The following is an 18,239-nucleotide window of genomic DNA, read 5'->3' as shown; positions in this document are numbered from 1 at the left end:
AAATACGTAATGCTACCAAATTTTAGTTGTGTATAGTTGTAATAATTAATTTGGGTAACACCCTAATTGCAATATTCATATATCAAATTTCAATTGATATGCCACTTGCATATGTATGGTATTCTCAAAAACTATAGTAAAAATAAGTAACTGAAGTAACATTGCTATCAAAATTATCGAATGACTGGAATCATGATAATAAATAACAGAATCTATTTACCAGTAGTAGGGGATTTTTTTTAATACCCATATCGTTGTTTTCATTTTTTATGCAGAAGTAGCGCAAAAAGTAGCGAAGTAGCGAGTAGCGAACAGGAGTAGCGTAGCGAACTAATTTTTGGTAAATGTAGCTGTAGCTATAGCGAAGCTACATTTTGGAAGAGTAGCTGTAGTTGTAGCGAAGCTACTTTTAAAATGTAGCATTCTGATCACTGCTAATCGTTTACAGTGGCGTGTCCAAGCGGAGGTTGATCGGTGTCACAATTCAAGTAAGAACTAAGCTTCCCAATAACCATGGTCACTGGTACGCAACACGTGCATTTGCAAGGGGCGGCAAGCTCAAGGGGGCGCCAAAAAGTACAAAAAATGGAAGCTGCATTATTTCAGGCGGTTTGGTCTTCTTGGGGCGGATAAAATTCATATTAAATCCATTTGCACATGCAGTATAAAGCAGAAACTGATAAGAAAAGCAAAGAGTAACTGCGAAAGAAAGCGGTGCCAAAAGTTTATATTAAAAAAAAACAAAAAAAAAACTCCGTACCAGGCGAACGAGAACAAGTCTCTGCGCAAGTAGTGACGCGAGTCGGTTCCACCAATGAACAGTGAGAGAAACGGGATTGTGTAATGGGCGACAGGAGTTTTCCCGATTTCTTCCTTCGCTATGCAGCGTTGCAAACTTTTGTAAAGGATAATACCGAACGCACATGCCAAACGGAATATATTTTTGTCTCCAGGTCCGTACGCTTGGTTTAAGAATTTCTTAGGGAAATATTAGGGATAAAACTGCAAGAGCAAATTTTGTCAAGCCGTGCATTTAGCGTACGGACTAAGGTATGGACCGTACGGTTGGCAACGCTGCACTTTCACCACTCGATTTTCCTCCTCCTCCTCTGCCGATATGCGCGGCCCTGCTCTAAAGTTAGCTGGGACAGGGTATAGTTGTCCTCTTACAAAAGCAGCTATTATTGTTTTGTCTGTGAAAATGGCAAGCAACGTCTACTGTGCGTGTGCGGTGCCAAGTTACAATGCTATCTATTGTTTGATCGTGCGACAGTCCGCCAGTACTCCGCCACCGCCCCATGTTATCGAGGTTTGATTTAAACTGACGTGTCGCATTGGGTAGTCGGAAATAGAGCTGCATTGTTCTTTGACGTGTTGATCGCGAAAGGTGGTGGTGATAGGTATTGTCGAATCGCGCAAGACGCAATAGTAAGTACGAATATCCGCTTTTTTTGTCGTTGCTGGTTGCACCTCATTTACGATCTTGCTAGAACATTAGGTGAGGTAGTTGAAGCTGGTGCTGAGTTGGAAGTTTCATTTGTAAGTTCAAGAATACGTCGGAAAATAACACAGCATGACTATGAGGCAAGGAATGAACCCATTTTGGATCCAGAGACAAAATTTAGAGTGGATTTTTTCTTTTTCATTATTGATGGGACAGTCAAGTCTATTCAAGAAAGATTTGAACAACTGAAAACTCACAGTTCACATTTCTAATTTTTATATAATATAGCTAAATTAAAAACTATGGACACAAGTGCGATTTTAAGAAAATTTGAAAATTTGGAGAAACTTTTAACACATCAGGAACACCGAGACATGGATGCCACTGAGTTATGCGATGAACTGACGGTACTTTCCCACTTAATAGATGATTCGCCTCCACTTGAAGTGTTGCGCTACATTATTGACAATTGTTTCGCTCCAAATGTAGCCGTAGCTTTGAGAATACTGCTTACTCTGCCGGTAACAGTTGCAAGTGGTGAACGTAGTTTTTCGAAATTGAAGCTTATTAAAACTTTTTTACGTTCCACAATGGGCGAATCGCGGTTGGAAGAACTTGCCATGATCTCAATTGAACATGAAAGTAGTCAAAAGTTAGTCTATGGTTCTTTTAGTCGCGACTTTGCAAATAGAAAAGCTAGAAAAGTTCATTTGTAAGCTTTCCAACTTAAGGGGGGAAAGGTACAAAGTAAATAGCGTAATCATGAAGAAATCGTGGATTACGAGACGTACATAATTGTACATACATAGTTTATTGAAAATAGTGATGAAGTGAAGATAATGTTACTTCATGTACAACGTTCTGGAAAATGTACATAATTAATTATGTACAATATAAATAGTCCTGAAGAAATAGTAAAATATATATAGTGAATATATATTATTTTTTTATTTATGAATAACTTATCTTCTCAAATTATGTATTATTTCATTTTATTATGTTACAAATTGGTTACACCATGTGAAATTGCCACGGATGACAAGCTTAGTTGTTCATACATTACGTTTTCTTTGTACGTATTTTGGGGTGGGGCGGCAAGAAGTAAAATTGCAAGAGGCGGCAACAACCCTAGGGCTGGAACTGCCCGTGATAAGAAAAAAGTTGATTTTTTTCTCTTCCTTGATACATTCGTGAATCACTTAAGGCGAAGAGGGACAATTACGCACCAGGCATGCATTTATTCCAATATCGTCGGAATGTGCAATGCTACTAAAAAGATCACCAGAAATGAAGAGTATGAATTTCTCCCCATGTGGCAAGTGGAAGCGGTTTCCTAAGTTGATTATTAAGCCTTATACGATTTTTGAAAAATATGATGAATTAGTATTTACCGAATCCCATGTATTACTTATAGGACATCAACTTCAACTTCAAGTTACGGCTCATCAAATGGGAGTTTCGATTTTTCCTACTACTATGACATAGTTCAACGTGTCCTTTTTCCGTCCATGTACTTTTCTACGTCATCGGATGTTTGATATTCCCGAGAGAACGAATAAAATAATGGTCTCATAAGCCTAGTGCATTTCTCCTTGCCTCCTACGGCCATCCTGGCAGTGTTGCCAAACATGATGTGCATAATATAGCTAAAGAGGACTTTCAAGGAGCTAGATTAACGAAGGCTGCATAAAGTGCCTACTAGGGTAATTTTAGTTGTCAGAGGGGTGGGGGTGCTGCTATTACCGTTAGCTTTAAAATGATGGCAATTTATTCTTAGTTTTCACCGCCTAGATTTGGCGGCATCACCAATCTCAATAATCCAATGATGTTAATATAAAATCGAAAATAAAGGGTTCCCGGATAACAAAATTGTCATCTTCATCTTAGCCACAGCGCAGTGGCGTGGCGTGACTTTTAAAAAGTGTTACCGGCTATCAATCAGTACGACAATTATGCCTGCTAGACGTTATTACACCCCCCCCCCCTTTCGGTAAAGAAAACATGTCGTCGAGCTAGAGTTTTGTTCATTTCGTTCTTGTTTTGCAATCAGCACAGTGATTTAGCCACAAACATTTCTAGAAAGAACTACCACTCACGAGAAAGTTAACACAAAAATCCAATGAATAGTGGTACAACCTTTATCAATTCTTCATCTGTCTCCGTTTCTTTGCAATCAGCTGCGAAGGGGAAGAAGAAGAACCACACTTTTCTCGGGTCAGTGTGACGTTTGTGTGGTGAGCACTGAGCAGACGACAGAACTCCACTCCTTTGTGGAAAGGAAGTTCAGCTGTACGTACTCCTGTTGTTGCCAACAGTAAGCAAGGTTTGTCCAAATCGCAAATCACACCAATGAAGTATATTTTCGTCTATTACCTAACTGGTCTCTGTTGCAGTTCAATCCAGCCTTGGCTCTGCAGTCTAGCTCTAGTTGCTTCACAGAAATGGTATTCCTATTTTAGGCAGCATTTAGCTCTTTTCTGCCAATCCAATGTGACAACACTGGCTGATCCGGTAGGTCTGAACGGCAACAGGGCCCATTAACAGGCATATGAATAACCCCGTAGCACACTATGCCTCAAAGTCCTTCCCCGCTCTTTCCTTGCATTGGCGTCCTCTTCTCCCTTGTTGTCTTTTCATGGTAGCGGAACGGCCTCCCTCGTCGCTTCCGTCGGCTGCAGAAAAAATGTCCTAGGCAATATCTACTCGACGGGAACGGTGTTCATTAACGTATTTAACAATGTTGTCATTTTATTGAAACAACTTTTTAATTCTTTACATTTTGCTGTTACCTGCGGTAACACCGGCTACATACACGCCACGCCTCTGCCACAGCGCTATATATAAAATACATGGGGAGGAAAGAAGAGATGGGTGACGCAGCCTATAGCTATACGAATATCACGTCACGTGCAAAATGTATACTCATGGAAGTTGGTATTTATGGGCCGGAGCCAGTGGTGGCATCATAGTGGGGCAGAGGGCGGGTGCAACAGTTCACAGTCAAACGAGTGCACGAAATAGTCAGATCTGGCTCCAAAAGAGCGAAGTTGGCAACAGTGATGAGCAGCTGCCCCAGCGAGAAAGACCTAGGGGAAATTGTCCCTCCTCGCCTTAATATCTGATAACTCGAGTTAGTTCAAGAAAATCCCGAGAGAGGGTACAACTATAGGATGGTGTGTGCTGCCATCTGTTGAGTTTTTCAAGGTATAAAAGATCCCGACGAAGTTTTTAGAAGATAAAATCGGTACTGTGATTATACGAGTATTTACATTTCCTCCATTTACAATATGAAGCACACATGCAATAGTAGACATTTGCGGTCACAGTATATCTGTTCGCGGGCAGACTTGAATGATATGTTCCTTTGAATAGGTATATCACTTTTTGTAAAAGGTTAAACATAACCTCTTCGCCCCATTTGTTAAAAAAAAAAAAGTTATTCATATCAGTAAGCTTCATATTTATTACTTCATACATTAGTCGATCTAACTATTACGTTAGTTCGTTCTGGAATATTGAACAATTTCTTCCGCTAGTTTGTTTCCTAATTCAAAATGGTGTATGATAATTTTACTCGGAATGTACCGTATTTCATCAAACTGTTTCGGGAATTGGCCTCAGTTTAAAGTTTATGTTCCTCCACCGGGGATCAAATCCAACATCCCTTGATTACATGGCACTAAGCCATGGAGGAAGCATAATTCACGCAATATATGCGCATCATCACAACCACAAATGCTAATTTGAATGTTACGTAAAATGGTAGTGGTTGTGTGTAAAGCAGTATCTGCCAAAAGAAAATTGTTGTAGGATTCTAGGAGCTAGTAATTCCCTACTTAAATATTTTTAAAGGAAAAACTTATGTCTAAAACTCAGCCTTACTGGCGTGCACACAGGTCTCCAAGTGGATTCCGACCGCTGTAAATTGTAGCTCAACCAGGAAACGAACCCAGAATTTTTGGTTATACGGTGATACGAGCATTAGTAGTTTCTTTGTAAAACATTTAATTCTACGTTATTTGCATTAACAGTGATTACACAAAGCTATATATCTAATCTTGAGAAGCCATTTCATCAGCCGAAACTATCACCAATAAGCGATATGTGATCTATAATGCTCTATCTTGTTATTGTTTTGCAACGAACCAGTCCCGGTCTCGTGTCCAATAAATCTAGTCCCGATTGCTAAACTTTGTTTTATTCCTTTACTATCTGAAAAAGGATTGCTAGAATATTTCTTGCTCCTTGTGATAATGCTACAAATCCTTTTTTGTAATACTTAGTCATCCCTTTTCGGAGGGGAACGTGCCCCCATTCCCCTCCCGCACCAATGCTATTACCATGTATTAAAAAAATACATGACTTATTAATGCTCTCAGCTGGTACACTCGCCTCAATTAGTACTCCGGCAGTTTGTTTCTTTATACAGCACTTAGACAAGTGCATCAATATACGCTGTATAAAACACAACTTATTACTAACTTCGTTGACCATGTACAGTGGGATCCATAAGTATTACCAAGCGCATTGTCCATCACCACGTTTACTCACTTTGTTTTATGCAATGAGATCTTCAAGAACTGACACAAAATACCAAACAATCTGCTTACAACCTCTGAACCAGTATACGTCAAAATACAGTCCTTAAAAATACATAGGATGAAGATACAAACCAACGAAAATAGTTATGGACAATTTGCTGAGCTTCGATACCCGGTGGAGGCACAAGTGGTTCGGATCGCACTTTAAACTGTAGGTCCAGTCCCGATTAGCCTTACTGTCCATAAAGTGGACTTAAAACACCAACTCAACCCAACCCAACACAATTTGCTGAGCAATACTTATGGATCCCACTATACCAGTCCCTCTCTCTTTGAAATCTCCCAGAGATATGGACTTCGTCAGAAACTTTTGTCTGACCGTTTAATAATAGAAAAAATAATGTAGTATATATAGCAAACTATTATTTAGTGTCAAACTGTTATTAATATTATTGTTTCCTTGAGAAGATACTTCTACTCATCCACCACATCAAGCGCAACTATTTCTCTCTTATATTTTTAAATTTCATGCAGTTAATATTCTGGAATTCACAATTATTGCATTTTCTGTACTTTTATACGCCTCTTTCAAGGGAAAGCTTTTAAAGTTGGGAGGAAATTTTTGTCAGATATTTTACGTTGTGACCTGTTACATAAAAATCTCGTTTCTTGGAATTTTGAAAACTAAGGAACCATTTGTTCTACATTTTGGCCGTGCGGTCTAAGGCGTCATCCTTTGGGTCCCGGCTACAGGACGGGCGCAGGTTCGAGTCTACTAGGGGAAGCGTAACAACTTTTCAGCCTGCGTATGGGACCGGTGGCCACCGACCAACGTGAGGAAATTGAGGAGCTACGAATGAGTAGCGTAACTCGGTCATGGAAATCTACAAACAACGACGGTTTTTTTTTCAGATCTCGCTTGGATTTATAGGTTTAAAAAACTACTTTTAGACTCTTATTTTTATGAACAACAATGGCTTAATATTAAAAATTCTATAACTATCAATATGAAACAAATCTTGACTTAATTTATTTTGCGAAACTCGTTCATTCATGCAGGGTGGTATTTGTAGGGGGGGATGAGGGGAATTTATTTATTTATTTATTTATTTGTCTCTTATTTATTTGTGGCGGAGATTAAGGTTCATGCCTTTTCTTACACTCAACCACATACAAAATTTCATAATATAGAACATATTCATAAATTGATTCATATATAAACATTGCAAATAACGATCACACGTATACATTTCATGTCAAACCAACAGCGGTAAAAATATGTAATTCAGGGAAATATATACACACATGTACACACACTCATACATAGGTTTATATACATAGCAGGCCACTACAAATATTTATTAAACATGTACTAATTTGACAACCCCCCCCCAAAAAAAATCGCTCCATGAAACTTCTCTTAATCTTCTTTTGACGATACCTATGGAAATTGATTTTCTCATTTCATGTGAAAGTGTATTCCAGTCCCCAACCACTGATACAGTAAAAGAGTTACTAAAAAATTCAGTTTTGTGAGTTTTAATTGTCAGAAGATTGGAACTTTGGGATCTTGTGTATGATAACTCTGGGTTTCCTAAGGGAAGCAATCCCCACTGGATACTTGTGTCCCCCTCTCTGCTTGACAAATGTTATACCTGGGCGGGGGGAATGATATTTGAGGGGGAAACAACATATTATTGGCAATCTACTTACTTTTCCCACTTCGCCATCCAATTGCATCACTTTTCTGTCAGACAACTCGAAGCTTCATTTGGCGAATGGAGATATGGCCTCAAGCGCATCCATATTCCCGGAACTGTGAAACAAGTGGTCAGGGTTGAAGACCACCTCCCCTCTTCCCTTTTTATTTGTACACGGAATTTGGCAGGAAAATGCCACCCCAATGAATGTGAAATTAGTTGTTCCGTGACGCGAACTTGTCACTACAGAAAGTCTGTATTTAAATGAGTGGAACAATAGTCCAGGAAGATAGGTGCATGGATTTTTTTAAATTGCGTACACAATGATAGACGTTAATATGTAGTAGCGGTAATCGCTATTTTGTCTCGTATTGCAAAAGTCACGGACTAATTAGGCGTAACTTGGCAGGGGCAGTTCCCCACCTAACAAATTTTCAGAGTTAACAAGGTAATGGAACTTTTGTTAAGCTCTTGGGACCTCGAGAAGCAAGTTAATTTGTAATTTTTATGATTTCGCAAATGTAAGAGTAATTTAGCAAAGTAGACTTGGGCGAAAATTTTATGGGGTAGAAAACTTTTTGATTCTGCGCAACCCCCAAAGATATGCTTAAGTTCGATTCATATCCCGAAAAGGCAGTATGTCCCAGACTAGATTTCTGTAGGTGGGTATCAACACCTCTTCTCTAGCGGCCACAAAGGTACATACACACACATGTATGTATGTATATGTATGTGTGTGTGTGTGTGTGTGTGTGTATATATATATATATATATATATATATATATATATATATATATATATATATATATATATATATATATATATATATATATATATATATATATAAGCAAAAGCATTATCTCATGCTGTCTCTAGACAGTCAGTAGAATTTCTCCCCCACTTCATAAATACCACCCTGAATTCATTACGTTTTAAACTAACCACACGTCACCCCGTAACTGGTTGTATGATCTCCCACCTCGGGTGAGTGAGTGAGTAGGATCAGGTAGGAGTGAGGCTGACAGTCGGTAGGTAGGGCCGGGCTCTCAACGGGCTGTTGCGCTAAGGGTTAATTATTTAAGGATTAAGCGGTTGAATATTAAAAGAATATTCATTTTACATTTCATTTTTCGAGCCTACCCTTTTTTATTTCCTTTTTCTCTTGGAATACTAACTAACTGAACATTATTATTATTCTTTTTTTCTAATTTGATATAAAAAAATGCAATTTCTAGAGAGATCCTCTCCCAATGGCCTTGCTATTTCCTTTATTTTCTATTTTACATCCTGCTTAATTATACTCAACATTGCTCGCACTTTCTATTATCTAATCTCATTGTATCGAACAAAGTGTATGAACATGGTGCTGGACAATTCGTCTAACATTATGTTTGCATCCTGCAGTTGGAAACTTGTTACTTCTGCCACCATGGCGCAACCGAAAGTTAGATACCGAGAACTTATACCGTTATCGCCACTGTTTAGAAGGAGGGAAAAGTAGGTTGTGTACTGATTGACGTGTTAGTCCTCCTTCGTGCCATCATGATTAGCCAATGAACAGAAACTCGCCAGGACTTAAATGGAATTCCTTGTTTTTACACGCAGCGAAAAGCAGCTAAAAGGACGTCATGTCGTCAGGGTGACACAGATCGGCAGATGCGGCGATGACTTAGCAAAATAATAAAAATACTGCATTTTAAATATTTTAGAGAAGTAAAAAAATAAGTCAGAATATTCTCATATTTGTGCGAAATAAGCCAAGTGACACCATGAAACGGCTAGAAATACACAAGGGGTTCGCTAAGTTTAGCGCGTCGGAAGAGTACTATTCCCCGTGGCCAACGCTCGCGCTAGGTTTCCTATTGAAGTCAATGCTGTTCGCAGGCCAAGGTCATCGCAGAAAATGTGCGTTATCTCTCTACCTGCGGAGTGGTTAGCACATCGCGCTACGACGCCAGGGGTCCCGGGTTCGAATCCCGGCCTGGGCATGGATGTTTGTGAGTGTCTGTTCATCAATTTCATCATGTCATCAGTCATCCCCATCTTCACAAATTAGCCCAAAGTGGCACAAAAATCAAAGTAAAATAAAGCAAATCAATCAAACTCTCTAACTGCTCCGAAGACACCCGACGACCGCTAAAGTTGTCTGGTCATAAAAGGCCTTTTTCTTTCAGCTCACATGTTTACGGCAGAGTTTCTCTGACGTCATCAGGATTAAATTTTTTCCGAGTGCTATTTCCATCATTGTAAAGCATACAGTGCGATGATCTAATGCACGCAATTAGTGATGTAGTGAGTGAAAAAAAAAATTAAATAAATTGAAAAATCAGACTTTCTTTCAATTATGTTAGACGAACCATCTGTTAACAGTAGGTCTCAATTGTGAACTGTCTTGAGATCTGTGCATAAGGAGGAGGATTTATTGGTTTTACTATGCGAGTACCGATTGTATATCTGACGGGTTATTTGTTCATGTAAGAATTGTCAATTAGTACAAACTGCAGGATAAATTTATTATTGCTCAACCTTATGATAGGTCGGCAGTTATGTCGGGGCATTTAGCGGATTTGCAACAGAAGGTCCAGGACGAGTACCCGAAGGCGTTTGCTATGCATTGCTAAGCTCAAGTATAGATTTAGTGCTGTCCCAGGGAATGAATGAAATACAATGTATTCTTATCCACTTTGCCACACAAGAATGTATAAAGAAAACCATCCCATCCTTTTCACAACTTAGTTAACACAGTTGAACAGTACAGGAAACCAATAATTGATTTTTTTTTCTAATATTTGATGACAACTGAAATGAACCGGGCTGGTGTGCACAAGTATGGATTTGCGCACTTTTTGCAATGCTTTCAAACAATATTTTTACTGAGACATTTTCTCCTTTGATGAAAATATTCTCTCGGGCTATCGACCAGGTGAGTTGTGAAGAAGATTCCAAACTTTCGAAATCTAACGTCACTCTCATCTTCAGGGTAGAAGTAAGAGTGACGTTAGCGATCGAAAGCTTGGAATATTTTTGGCGTTTACCGAGGAGAAATATTGTCCCCACTTCCCCCCCCCCCCTCTTCTTCCAGGTTGGGAAGATCGACCCTGACCTTTGACAAGTCTTGCGATGACTACGTAAAAATGTCACGCTTCGGCACTGGTGACAGACATGGACAAGGTATACACAGCCCTTGCACAAATGTCTGTGGACCAAATCAACATCTTGTCAATCAAGACAGCACGAATCACACTGTGCTTACTGGAAATATTTATCATTCCTCGGTTTATATGGACCAGTCTGACTGCCGCCAGATTGTATCATGCTGCTGCACACATGTAGTGGTAGGTATAAAAATTACAGGAAAGCATAGGCGCCGACATTACGAGGGCAAACGACTTTCTGACCCCCCCCCCAGCGATTCCTAAAGAGAAGAGGAAATAATAATTGTTGACAGTAGATAAGGGGCGTGGCTTGTGTATTTTAAGGAACAAATTTGATTCATATATACACACGTATATATAATTACATATTGTTTTCTATAATATTCATTATACAACTATCATACGCTATCAGAGAAAATTTGTTCTGAATACCAAAATAAGTATTGATATTAATACATATTTAACTATTACAACATAAAATATATCATAACCAAATTATGTGTGTAACATTGTTTTACTTCTTTTCTTTTGTGATATATACAGGGTGCATAGGCTATTTGAGGACATTTACGCAAATTTTGAAAAATAACCATATCTCGTCCAAAATCAAATATATTTTAATAAAAATTTGTACACATGAGAAACAAAGGATTCTGAATAGGTTTATTCTATAAAGTCGCCTTCAGCCTCAATAACTTTCTCGAGACGGGACGGAACGGAAAGCGTTGACAGGCCTGAATCAAGTGGTCTTTGTTTATTTCCGGCATCACCTTGACAATGGCTGCTTTCAATGATTCTTTGGTGTTGTGGGGATGTTTATTAGACACATTATTAAGGTATAAGTTTTTAGATCCACCCATTACGATGACGAAACTCTGAAACATTCCAACCGGATGCTTCCAACTCTTTCCGAACTTTGTGGACAAATGATCTGGCAACATTCAGGAACCTGGCAATTTCTAAATCCTTGTGTTTTGCATGTAAGGCCACAATCACAGCGTTTCTTTTCATTTCTTGAGTTAATATAGGTTCAGTCATCGCATATCTGGAGCAAACGACTTTTGCTCTGAATTTATCGGTTGCCCCGCTTTTCTGGTTTATTTAAAGGCACCAGGATTATCTAATAATGTACAGTACATAAAGATTTTGTAGATATCAGAATCTCGTAATCACTTCATGGTGTTTATTAAGCTCTAAGAATGGAAACAAAATATATGTACTGATGTAGCGAAGCTCATACGAAAGGATATGTAAACTGTAAACACAGTTAAATTTCTCTTGATTTAAACTTCAATAACTTTTATAGGCAAAAATAGCAAACATTTTGTGTAGAATAATGCCTCATCTGGCATAGCTAGCTGGTGGATATGAACTTTATGAGAATAACTTTGGTTCTCTGCCCTAAGCCATATTGTTCCCAGAAATAAAATTCCAGGTACAGTGTAGAAGTGATCGCCCGGTACCGTGCTGCAGGAAATTCTTTCTCCCCAGCTTCTGATTAATTTTAATTATTCTGTGTCCGAAATGGAACATGCCAGATCAACACTTACCAAATTAATTTTATATTTGCCACAGAAAACAAAAGATTAAGTAGATCCAGTCGTTGTCAAGTGTACATATTAATTAACTTAATAGAGTTAAATAAAATTAGAAATATATTGCCGCGGCTTACGAAGATTGAGAACAACTATTTTATAGAAATTGTGTGAGAAGCCGGGCAGAGAGAAGGAGAACAGCAATATAGACACAAAAGTAACATTTCCATTTGTACGTTTCTTCTGCCAATTTTAGTTTATTGTGACGAAGAGGGCGAGTGGTCATTAGATGAAGCGATACTCACAAACATGAACGTCCGCAGGATTTTTTCAATGCAGGGGCAAACAAGATATTTTTTTCTGTGACCGAAACAGGCCCGTAGCTAGAGGGGGGCAACTGCCCCCCCTGAGAGCCTGCTTCCCCCTGTGGAAAATACAGAACACATTCCTACCTGGAATTCTCACTAATCTTTACAATTATATCATGTGTTACTCTAGCAACATAACAAAGACACTTATTGATTTTGTGATTTATGAAGGTGTGTGGGATTTAGTATAATGTCGTATCAGGATTGGGTGGGGGGGGGGATTCAGATTTCGGGAAATGATTTATCAATTTTCAGTATGTAGAACAGTTGTGACATTTTGAATAGTCTTGTATTAAAGGTGCCTAATGGGTTCGGACGTTTTTCTTGGATGTGTTGCTATGAACTTGGAACTGCTTAAATTTTTGTTTCTCAAGTCTATCTTTTGGTAATGGTGATTCATGTGGTAGAGAGAGGGAGTAGATATTTGATTTTTGTTACTTCGCGTTGCTTTTTTGCCACTTATAGATAATCGCAACAATGAGTGATGACGTGAAATTGATTAAGAGACACTCATAAACAGTGCCGCAACCACAGGACGGCAGGGGCATTGTCCCCCCCCCCCCCCGACCTTGGACGGAAGTCCATTCTAGGGGAAGCAAACATTGAAGTAACAAAAACAAGACTAGGAGAATCTAAGAATAGCAGGACAATTGGATACTCATGATGGAATTAGTTTTTACGTGTTCCTTGCATTTTCTTCCAGGCGGCCAAGGGCACTTGCAAGGGGCACAGAGGGGCAATAGCCCCCTCTCGATTTCAAATTTTAAAGAAAAATACATTTCGTAAAATTTTCTTGCTCGCTTCGCTCGCAATATATTCTATTCTTATAGTCCAAGTAGAGAGCCATAGCTATGGGACGGCAGGAGTCGGGCCTGGGAGCCAAACGATCTATATGGGGAAAAAATGTTAAATAGAATGCCATGGCGCCCCGTAAAGTTATTTGCGCCCTATTAAGACAATTTTTTTCTATGAAACTTAATATGAAATATTAATGATGACATGACACTGTAATCCAAGAAGTCATTGATCAATCAAGGGATTCCTGTTTGTTTTTGTCAAGTGTCAAACACATTTATTTCAACTATAATATAATACAATTCACACAATATTTAGCAAAATGGTTAACGCAACCAGTAGGCAAACATTGTCTGTAGTGATGCAAGAGTCTCCACTTTGAAGGAAATAGAGTCCGAGGGGACTAAGGGACCCATGTTTTAGCAAGTATACAAACAAATGTATTATAGTCACGGACACTGCCGGCTTGTAATGAATACATTGACTTTCAATTGAATAGTTACAAGCCGGCAGTGTCCGTGCTGTACAATTTTTTTACACAATTCATCAAAGTGTAGATAATATGTAACCATTATTATTTAATTAATTTGATTTTTCTTGCATAACACAACACAATGGTGTTGTTGGATTCTCGTTAGATTCCTTTGTGCGTAAAAATCTCGCGTACTGGAAACTAGAGGGAATCATTATGAAGCATGATTTATAAAGGGCTCCCTTAATCAGTTCTGAAGAGAGGCCCAAAGCTGTTGGTACATATTAATCGTCTATTAACATTATCGACCTGTAAATATCAAGTAGATACAGTCCCTATTAGCCTATTTATGTTAAACTTTATATTCTTTGGCAATCTGGAAAGGTCATTATCGAAATATTACCATTTGATGTTGCTCGAAGTTTTTTTTTTTGTCCGTTGCAGTTTCAAGATATCATCCCTTTTCTGTTACTTATCTCTTTTGGGGGAGGGGGCAAAGTGCTTCTGTGTACCCTGCTATATCTGCCAATGCAACAAAGAATTACTGGGTACTGGCCTGGACCGAAATGACATTATATGTGTGAAATATGTACTTTTTGGTTGACTTTCATTTTCCAGTGGGGGTTCTTCCGGAAGTCCATGCTCAGATCGGAACTCGGAACATTTTACTTCTTTTTTATCTCAACTTAGTATTCAAAATGCAATTTACTTGCTCATTTTTTGTATAACATTTTATCCCCGCCCTCTTTCTCTCCCTTTCATTGTATCAACCTAGAATGTCTCCGAAATACCATCATGACCTGCCCAGCGTTAACTGTTCGTCTGGTGGATCGTTTTGTTCTCTCTTGTAATCTTACCCAAGGCGAACTGCACTGATTGGGCGCTTCTCTCTCCGAACCCTTCCGAAAAAAGCTCCGCGCGAAGGTCAACCCACGCGTCGTAGGTGCAACTGGAGGTCAAAACCATGCCTTCCAAGGTCAAATCGGAACACTCCCACCCTCGGAAATGAACTCCTCAGAAATGCTGGTGAACTTTCGTGCGTTATCTCGCTAAAGGAGAGGGTTGCATGGAACGGTTTCCTCATAACTTCTCCACTTGAATATTATCTGTTCTCGATTTCTCTGTTGAAATGCATTGTTTTGTGTCAGCTTGTGCAATATTTTTATATTGTGATTCCAATATTTCAATATAATTACAACCGCAAAGGTACATTCCTAGATTTTAGTCTTATGTCCGTGTCCGGTGTCCAAGAGGAATTAGAAAAATTAAATTGATGACTAAAATTGGTAAACGCTGTAAGTGCCACAATAATTCAAACACCGTTTCGCACGTTAAACTGTGAAATGTGCCATGCTTTATAATGTGGTAAATGTGAAATGTGGCTGGTAGCCCTCTAAGTAGTTAAAAGGGCGTGTAAAGAGGTCACTAGTGTGCACGTTCTTACGGGCTGATGTGCGGAACGATGCGATTTCCCAATACTTTCGCTTTTGGCACTTACAACGTTTACCACTTTTAGTCCTCAATTACATACATTTTGAGCATCACACAATTTTCATTTTTAAAAATACATCTTTCGGATAGGAAGTGTAAGGGGTGGCCCTTTCTGACGACACCCAAATGCCAACCCTCTCCTACGTCCAGTCCATCCTGGACTGCATTTTGCAGACTAACAAGGCTCTGGCGCCTGAACTCTCAGCCAGGGTAATCCTCTGTGAGGCTCATGCTGTATTGTTCATGTTTGTTTGTGATTGTTCCCTCGTCCATCTCATCTTCTCACCATTCACGCTCATTTTCACCAAAGGTGATTAACCAAAAATGGCAGATAAAAGCAAAATGAAGCAAATGAACTAATCAAGCAATCTCATGTTTCGGACGGAGTAGAAGAAAGTCTTGGGGAAATTATTTGTCTCCTGACGGAATTGAAAACGCTAAAATCTGGTATAGAAAAGACTTCGAAAACTGCAATTTTTTTGTTGTTTTTATCAGAGAAAGATGCTGTGATCAATTATGTAAACATGAAAAAAAAACATTGCTTTTTAACTGAAGATGTGTCAGTTTCACATCATTTGCCATCCGCTGGTTATATTTACGTATTATTCACTGTGAATAATTAGCGATTAGGGGTGGGGCAGTTGCCTTCTCCAACTTCTTGCCACTTTTGTCCCCGCAAGTTACGCACCATGTGTGCATTTATTTGAATATCGTCGGAATGGGCAATGCTACTGAAGAAAAACGCGGGGGTACAAGAGAGTATGAATTTCTCCACATGTGGCAGGTCGAAGCGTTTTTCAAAGTTGATTATTAAGCTAGATACGACCTGTTAAAAATATGACCAATAAGAATTTTCGGAATCCCATGTATTCCTTATGGGGAATCAACTTCAACATCAAGTTACGTCTAATCGAATGGGAGTTTCGACTTTTCTGCTGGGAAATCACTTCTTATAAACTGCCCTCTTCTCGTTGATATCATTTACTATTCCATCGGAAATTTGATATTCCCAAGATAACAAATAAAAAAAACCTCCCATATGCCCATTGCATTTTTCCTTGCTTCCTGGCAGTGTTGCCAAACCTGGTGCGCATAAAAGAGCTAAATTTCACCGTAAATGGAGTTAAAACTGACTTTCAAGGAGCTAGATTTACAAAGTGCTTCCTAGAGTAATGTTAGTTGTCAAAGGGGTGGGGCGCTGCTATTACCGTTAACTCTAAATCGATGACAATATATTCTTAGTTTTCACCATCTAGATCCGCTGGCATCACCCATCTCATGGTCGTACGAAATCGAAAATAAAGGATTCCCTGATAACAATATTATGCCAATTTCACGTCAACACGGCGCTATAAAAAAAGTAGCTGGGGATATAAGAAGGGATGGGGTGACGCAGCCAATATAACAATATCACGTCGCGTGCAAAATGCATAATCATGGCAAAAGTTGGTTTATGTGGGCCGGAACCAGTGATGGTATCATAGTGAGGAACGGGGGCGGGCGCCCCAGTTCACAGGCAAATAAGTGCACGAAAGAGCCAGATCTGGCTCCAAGAGAGCTAAGTTGGCAACACTGACTCGGAGGGAAAAGAAGGGCGGAGACTGTCTCACATGCCCTTAATGCTAAGCCTCATCTACCAAGAGAAAATAAACTTTTCTTGCCCCTTTTGGCACCCATTCGCCGCTACTGATTGATTTGCATTATTTTACTCCCCTTTTTGTGCCACTTTTGGCTAATTTGCGATGAGGATGAGTGATGATATCATGAAATTGATGAATGGACACTCACAAACATCCATGCCCAAGCCGGGATTCGAACCCGGGCGCTGGCGTCGTAGCGCGATGTGCTAACCACTCCGCCACGGGAGGCAATCGCAGCTACTGGTCCTAAATTTTGACTTTGTCTTACATCTTGAGGCAGTGTATCCTGCTTTTTCCTCAAAGTCCGTCCCCCACGAAGCTAGAGTTCCTTCTACAAAGGCCTTCTGACCGCGGAACCAAATTCTTCCCGAGCTACTAGTTTTGGGTTTACTTATGCAGGAGTAGATCGTTTCTTTTATACAGCACGTTTGCTAAAGATTCAGTTCATCTCATACTTCCGATTACGACTTATATGAGGATTGTCTTTAAAGTTTAAAATTATATTCATTGCTTGAAGTAATTAGAATAAGTATTTTATGATCATAGAGAGTCAATGTGAAGTACATACTGCCACATTTACAATTTTTGTGTTTTGATTCTACCAAATTTATTCAAGTGGTTCGTATTAAGGAATAGTTTTTTTTTTGTCTTTTTAAAACCATATTTTACCATTGGGCCTTTATTACAAATCTTCCATGCTTATACCCTTATATTTATCTGATAATTCAAATGTCACGTGCCAGTTTGTCGGAGGAGTGCTGATTAATATACGTGAGATAAAATTGGTTCTATAATACATTCGACATTCAGTGATACGATACTTCAGAAGTGCGAATGGTATTATTATTTTCCATATTGCCGATGTGGCGGAGTGGTTAGCCTGGGCATGGGTGTTCTTTGTGAGTGCTCCTTCATCAATTTCATCATATCATCACTCATCCTTGTCGTCACGATTAGCCAAAAGTGGCAGAAAAGCGACGCTAAATAAAAAAATCTTCTCCTTTGATTGATTGAGTTTGTGTTTTAAGTCCACTTTATACACAGTAAGGATAATCGGGACTGGGCCTACAGTTAAAAGTGGGATCCGAACGCGGGAC

The sequence above is a fragment of the Lepisma saccharinum genome, chromosome 14 (genome assembly GCF_977018435.1).
Source record: "Lepisma saccharinum chromosome 14, izLepSacc3.1, whole genome shotgun sequence".
Taxonomy (NCBI): domain Eukaryota; kingdom Metazoa; phylum Arthropoda; class Insecta; order Zygentoma; family Lepismatidae; genus Lepisma; species Lepisma saccharinum.
This window is presented reverse-complemented; position numbering follows the sequence as displayed.